Here is a 7419-nt window from a genome sequence, read left to right as displayed (position 1 = left end):
CGACCCTTGTTATAAATTGTAAATAATTATCATCAAGAGTATTCTTATCTTGATTATTTTTTTTATCTTCACAGTGGATAAGAGTTTCGGGAAAATAGAACAGTTTTACACACACACACACACAGAGTTGAGAGAGTGGTACACACACACGCACATGTACTATACCGGGTAGCAAGCCTTCCTCATTCGGAATGGACTGGAATATTCAGTTCGGAATCAAATCCACACTGAGAGGGATGGGGGGTATTGTGAAACAATCCACAATTCGCGCCTAATATAATCTCTAATGAATGTTTCATATATAAATTCCTGAGAACTAGGAAGAAATTAGCACACCTGGAACTTTCTGGCAACTTTCTCCAGTAGTTAGGAGCACGCCTTATCTACAGATAAATCAGGGATGCTCGAACGCCGGCCAGATTAAATATTATCTGCTATTTGTTACTTGCCGGTGCTTTAAAGCCATAATCACACGCAGGCATTGTTTAGTACACTGAATACGACAGTGCATATCATATTCTTTACGTAAGTATTTACGGAACTATGTTAAGGATTATAATTTCTTGAGGATGAGTGCTTTACCTGCTAAAACACGAGCATTGCGTTCTTGGACTATTGACAAAAAACTTTTGAAGGTTCAGTAATCCATAATTGCAGTTTGAGAACCGGTTACATTCTGCGTAAGTTAATCTGAAGGTTAATTCAGCAAAGGAATCCAGATAGATAGATAGAAAGTTTAATGTACACGTAGAAACCGAGCCATAAATTTGCTGACAGGCACATGGTTGTCTTTCTTCATTGCATTTAAAACACAACTGTCCTGTTTACAAGCAATTTATACCACAATGCACTATCTTCCAGAAATAGTTCACTATTCGGCGATGCTCTCCAGATTGCTAGAGTTTCCATTTCTTGCAACAGCACAATCTCAACTGAGCAACTCAGTCTCAGCAAATGTAGCGATTCAATAAAGCATTATACTAGTGGTTCTCAACCAGGGGGGAATTACCCACTAGGGGGGAATTATGACCACAGATCGGAGTGCTCAAACTGGCTCCAGGACCACACAAAACGCGGCATGCGGCCAGCCCTAGGAGAGCTGTTAATCAGCTCAGTGGTCTGGTAAAACTAATATAAACTTAACCAGTCCGCACTACTGAGAGGTTACGCTGGGCAGGCAATTTTGGAAAGGGGGTGTAGGGGTTAAGCACATTCTGACATATGGTGAAAAGGGTGCATGGGCCAAAAAAAGGTTGAGAACCACTGCATTATACATAGTGTGTCAGTCATCCAATGATGCCTTTGCTTTCTTCCAGAGAATCGTCTTTGAGGAAGTCTAGAGGACGAAAAGTGAAGCCGAATATCACTGGAGATTAGAAGACGACCGACCGAAGCCTATACTCTGTCTGTCAGCCCCTCATCTAGAGACAGGAAAATGATTGCCGAATTCCTCGTTCTCGCGTTCATATTCCCAGTATTTTACATGTTGTTCAAAGTGGAAACTAGAGCCAAGAGGAAAACTGGATTCCCCATTCTGGCTAGACTTACTCTTTGGACTGTAGGTCTGACCATCTTCTTGATGGTCGGCTTCTCGTATTACAAATGGATAAGATTCTGCAGTGGACTGGGACAATTCTGGCAACTCTCCTCAAGTTTAAAGTTTGATGTTCTGCCGAGTGGAATGGAGAGTGAACTCTCGGTACGCTTGACCTCTGCCGGGAAAAACCTCTAAGATCCTTTCAGTCATTAGCTTACAAAAAGAAAAATCGGATCTTTCCCAGATAGTGACCCCCAAGGGTCTTCGGGGGTCGTTATCTGGGACTAATATTTCTTGGGGGTCATTGTCTTTATGACATTTGCAGTCTTTTGTTTACGTTTTTACGGTAATCTCCAACGGGCTTGTAGTAAACACGCCGCAAAGGTGGATACATACCGGGTTAAAACCCGTGGGGGTCACTGTCTAGGAAAGATCCGAAAAATCTACAGCGTCCAACAGATGCTGATAATGCTGATTACAGAGGAGGATTTTCTGCCTCACTGACTGCCAGTGGTTTAATGTTATGGTCTCTGGGACTTCAAAAACTTTGTTTTTTTAAAGAAATAAAGTATATAGTGCCATCATTAGTATCAATACCGAAAGTGCAAGGAACCTGAACATAATAATGTTTGTTGTTCTTTTGATGAAGCATGATTTGAAGACAAGTCCTTTAAGTTAATAGCAAGTTTTTATGCCAATGGAAATGAGGCGTGTGCGAGAAACATGTAGACAGGGAAGTGACTGGTTTACTGTAGAAGCAGGTCTAAGACAAGTGGTGGCATGACGTTATGACTCTAAGAACGTATGAGCTGACGTCATGGACTTAACCGTCAGTTCCAAGTCAAAAGTTATATATAGTACGTATTGGCAATCTTCCTTGTATTGATTAACGTGGGTGCTACTGTACATTCAAGACACGTACTGGAATTATACATAGTAGCACAGCGTACAATTTGGGCTATGCACAACTGTCCTACGTAATGTCAATTCCAGCCTTGGTTAGGCTTGTAATAATATAAGATTATACCTGGCACTTAATGTCGAAGACTGTTGAACCCCCAACTTTAAGGTTGCCTGAGGTTTCAAAGCAGCTTACATTCTGTTGGGTATATTGTTAATATTATTCCATGCTGATTGGTTCCCTCTAATACAAAAAGATTATTATGGAAAGCATTCTTGTTCTTAACATCATGAAGCTCTCAAGGCCTAGGCTATACTGTACTCCGGCCTTACCGAATTAACATTCAGCAAAGTCAGCGTTTGGTATACATTCATAACAGGAGTGGCATTTAATAAAAAAAACTGGTATCTTGATAACAATGTACTGAAGAGTATTGCTCACTATCTTATACTTATGATGCTACGATTGCAACAAGATCCTTAAATAACATGATGGAATTTTTCTTAAACATTAACATAACTGTCGGTTCTTCTCTATTACAGAATGATCAAAACACGATCAAATCTTTTTAACTGTTACGAAAACAAGTAAAATAACCATTAAGACAAGTGTATATCATCTACTAAGGAGGAAATTTGCATAACAAATGAAAATAAAGGCAGTTAGAACCTTCAAATTGTTATGAACTTGTTTCAGTATGCACAGACGATCATAGATACCACCAGCTTTGACAGGCTGATCTTACTTCTTTGACAGGATGAGAACGATTTCTTTATTATTATTATATACACACACCTGTATATATATATATATATATATATATATATATATATATATATATATATATATATATATATATATATATAGAAAGAGAGAGAGAGAGAGAGAGAGAGAGAGAGAGAGGCCAACGATTGAGAAATGTAGCCGGCCTCGTTTTTATAAATTATAAATTGTTATCGCCAAGATTATTCTTATCTTGATTATTCCTTTCTCAGCGGATAAGGGTTTCGGGAAAAGAGAACAGTTTTACACACACACACAGAGAGAGAGAGAGAGAGAGAGAGGCACACGTGCAGTAGACACGTACGGCGAGCCTTCCCCGTTCGTAGTGTACAGGGGTATTCACTTTAGACTCAGCTGATTACTGTAAACTCATAGAAGCCAATCGAGCCAGGACACTGTTCATATCGGAGCCTGCCTTCATGTCCGTTGGTGTTTTGGCAGGAATCATCGAATCTTCCAAATTGACATCCGTGTTGAATGCACTGAAGAGGTCAGTACAAATATCCTTCGTGTGAGTGTTTGCGAACCCGTGTTCGGTAGTTTCAGTGCATTTCGTCAGTGATGTGAATGTATTAAAGTGCCGTTCTGTGCATTCCTTGCGCGAGAGCGGTTTACTCGACAGAATATTTGCGTACTGTTCATGGGAAGCTCGCAAGAAACACTGCTTCACGGCCCTTTCCGTTTGACATCTTTTGGAATGACGCAACGGGGAATCTGATGGGTGAATCATCAGATTATTCCTGAATGCCAGTCCTCAGCGACCTTGTTATAGAAGGGAGGAATCTCGATAGATAGACAGATGGACAGATAGATAGATAATGAGAGAAATTAAACTTACACTTTTTTTTTTTCAAAATTTAATGTATACGTAGTAAAAGCTATTTCATAAATTTACTGGCTGGCAAATGGATTAGTTTCTCAATAGATAGATAGAGAGATAGATAATGAGAGAAATTAAACTTACACATTTTTTTTTTTTTTTTGCAAAATTTAATGTATACGTAGTAAAAGCTATTTTATAACTTTACTGGCTGGCAAATGGATGCGTTTCTCAACTGCGCTGGGGTGCAGATGTGTCCTGTTTACAAGCAATATGCGCCACAATGCACTGTTTTTCAGAGACAGCCCTTCACTCAATGCTTCCCTGTGTTCCTGGAGCGATTCAGGATCTGAAAAACTACTGAGGCTAGAGGGCTGCAAATTTGTATGTTGATCATCCACCCCCCAAACTTCAAACATTCCAAACTGCAGCCCTTTAGCCTCAGTAATTTTTATTTTTATTTAAGTTTAAAGTTAGCCATGACTGTGCGTCTGGCACAGCTATAGGCGCCAACAACACAGGCCACCACCGGGCCGTGGCTGAAAGTTTCATGGGCCGCGGCTGAGAGCCTCATAGGCCGTGGCTGAGGGTTTCATACAGCGCTATAAGCTGTACAGAAAACTCGATTGCGCCGAAGAAACTTCGGCGCATTTTTTGCTTGTGTTTTTGTAAACGCTGCTTGACCCGTAGGCCTACCTTCTTTTGCTCGCTAAACGATGCCTTTGCTTTCTTCCAGAGAATCGTCTTTGAAGTCTGGAGGACGAGACGGGAAGTTGAATATCACTGGAGATTAGACGGCGACCCATCGAAGCCTCTTGTCCGTTAACCCCTGTCCAGAAAAAAACAGAAAAATGGTTGAGGAAATCGCCCCTCTTTTCATTGTGGTGGTAGTTTTTTATCTCTTGTTCCTAGTTGAACGCATGGCTCATACTGAAAGAGGGCTCTTCGGTCCAGCTAGGCTTGTGTTTTGGGTTGTCGGTATGTGCGTGATTTATATGGCAGGAAATTTATATAACGAGTTGATAACCTTCAGAAGGAGCCTTTTAGGACAACTCTCGCAGCTCTTTTCAAGTTTCTCTTACGACCAGCCGCAGAGTATAGAGGGATGGCTTTTGAAAACCTTGGAGTACTACGGAGAAAAAGTTTTGAAATCCTTCCAGTCATTAGATTATGAAAAGTATCCGCTCTTGGGTGGACGATAATACAGCATGAACAACATTACAGCAATTCACTGCAGGTTACTCACAGGATTTGACGCCCCATTGATTTTCCGTTGCGTGAAAGCTACTCAGAGCCTTTAGTGTTGTCTACAGTCACTTGGAGTTCAACAACTTTGCTTTTAAAGAAGTAAAGTACATAATTCTGCACAAGGAACTTGAACATAATGTTTATCATTCTCTTCTGAGGATGTGTTGTTACACCGATGGAAACGAGGCGTGTGCGAGAATCTGCGGACAGGAGAGTGACTGGTTTACTGTAAAAGTAGGTCTAAGTTAAAGCCAGTAGCCTACCCAGCCCCTGCAAAAAAAGTAGCCTTAATTTTTGTGGGTGTCTTTGTTTCTTTTTTTCCTATCTGCACAAAACCACGAAAACACAAAAACTATATATATATATGTGTGTGTGTGTGTATGTGTGCGTGTGCTTGTACGTGTGTCAAAATACGCTTCTACCTTTAGAAATGGTGGCTCTAGAATAATGTTTTTAAGTAACTGATCGCCAATGCATGAAATGAGATTTACTCATGACAACAGCTGACGTGGGTGGTATTCCACTTAGGAATCAAGAGTTCTCACCCACCCCATCCCCATTCCCCACCCCCTTCCCCAGGGCAATGGAAAAGTCGCTGGCCTACTTTCGAGCCAAGGTCAGCAATATTACTGCTGATTATGCATCAAAAATTTTCCTTGGGTATTATAATTATAATTTTGAAATGCAAATGTCCTAACCACCAATACTGTCTCAAGACATTTATAAGCAACTTCTGCTGGCTTCATAAATCTGCTCATGCATATATTTGTGTATAGAAAAGTTTAATAATGTGTGTTCGTGAACGTGGACAAACTCACCAGTGAAATCCAGTCACCACGATCCCGTTAAAATCATTTATCAGTCGATAAGAAACACTTTTATCTTCAGTTTGCCTTTGTGGAATGTAACACAAAGTTTTCCTGATGAAACTGTTCATATCAAAGTGAATCAAATTTAATCATGTTCATTTTGTCTCTTCCTTTTTTCAGCCTTATACTTGCTCTTTGCTTTTACAGCCTGCAGTCTGTAATATAGTAACATGCAACACATACATTATATAGTTGTATACACTGCATAAAACCGGTAGGGTCCCGGTTATGGCTGGAGTAGCATGATTGGGGTCACCTGCTAAAAACGTTTGGAACCACTGGTTTAAGGAAACTGACTGACGCTTAGGCTGAAAAACTTTCAGTTTATTGTGGATGTAATGATGGAAATCCCTCCTTGATGAGAGATGATGATATATATATATATATATATATATATATATATATATATATATATATATATATATATATTAAAAAAGATAAATCGTTCTCATTCTGCCATCAGCCTGTCAATATCTATCCTCCGAGTTTTAGTAAGATATTTATTTTCATTTGTCATACAATACTCTAGTAGTAGTGGGTTATTTTACTCGTTTTCCTAACAGTCAAAAAGAGTTGATCGTATTTTTGTCATTCTGTGATAGAGAAGAATAGACAATTCTCATGTTCATGTTTAAGAGAAGTTGCATCATGTTATGCAAGAATGTTTGTGCAATTGCAGCATCATATGTATGGTAAGAAACTGAGCAATAAATTGTTATGAAAATACCAATTTTTTTTTTTGTTAAATGCCACCCATTTAAACATCACACTTACAAAATCCTCGATAATGTAAATCTTAAAGCATATTTAAAGATGTAAATTACTCTTGTTTATCATTTAGCTACTCTTGTACCACTATTTCCCTGACTTTATAAGTTAGCAGCATAAATTTACAGTGCAAAATTCATTGTCGAATGTTGTTCGGACACTCCCCACAACAACTCTCACTTTACAATAGTCTGCGCTGGATCCCATCCTCTCCAACCTGCCGGCAAGAGCAACCGCTCTTCTGACGCGCTATTGGGAGGGTGTCGTCTAGATGAATACAGGTCAAGGAATCTGCTATTGTTATGCTAATGAGGTTTAGTGCTACGATCGGTAACAGGTTGATTTCGTATTTATCCTCAACAGGACAACATAAGTGACCTTCGCTCGAGACCTCGCCTCCACGTGCCCTTCGGTTACGCATTCCTCCTCCTCCTCCCCCTCCCCGCGGAGTGGAAAAGGCGGCCGCCGCCATTCGCGCCCCTGTGGAAGAGTA

At 40.0% G+C, this 7419-nt stretch overlaps 2 long non-coding RNA genes across 2 annotated transcripts; both read left to right on the top strand.

Moving 5' to 3' along the window:
• Positions 1 to 402: 402 nt before the first annotated feature.
• LOC136851187 (uncharacterized) lies at positions 403 to 2118 on the top strand. The gene is made up of 2 exons (XR_010856799.1): positions 403 to 525; positions 1317 to 2118. It is a non-coding gene; the product is annotated as an uncharacterized lncRNA (long non-coding RNA).
• A 1336-nt stretch (positions 2119 to 3454) lies between these two features.
• Positions 3455 to 6247, top strand: LOC136851425 (uncharacterized). The gene is made up of 2 exons (XR_010856876.1): positions 3455 to 3711; positions 4778 to 6247. It is a non-coding gene; the product is annotated as an uncharacterized lncRNA (long non-coding RNA).
• Positions 6248 to 7419: the final 1172 nt, after the last annotated feature.

This window comes from Macrobrachium rosenbergii, chromosome 23, assembly GCF_040412425.1.
Source record: "Macrobrachium rosenbergii isolate ZJJX-2024 chromosome 23, ASM4041242v1, whole genome shotgun sequence".
In the NCBI taxonomy this organism is placed as follows: domain Eukaryota; kingdom Metazoa; phylum Arthropoda; class Malacostraca; order Decapoda; family Palaemonidae; genus Macrobrachium; species Macrobrachium rosenbergii.
This window is presented reverse-complemented; position numbering and strand designations above follow the sequence as displayed.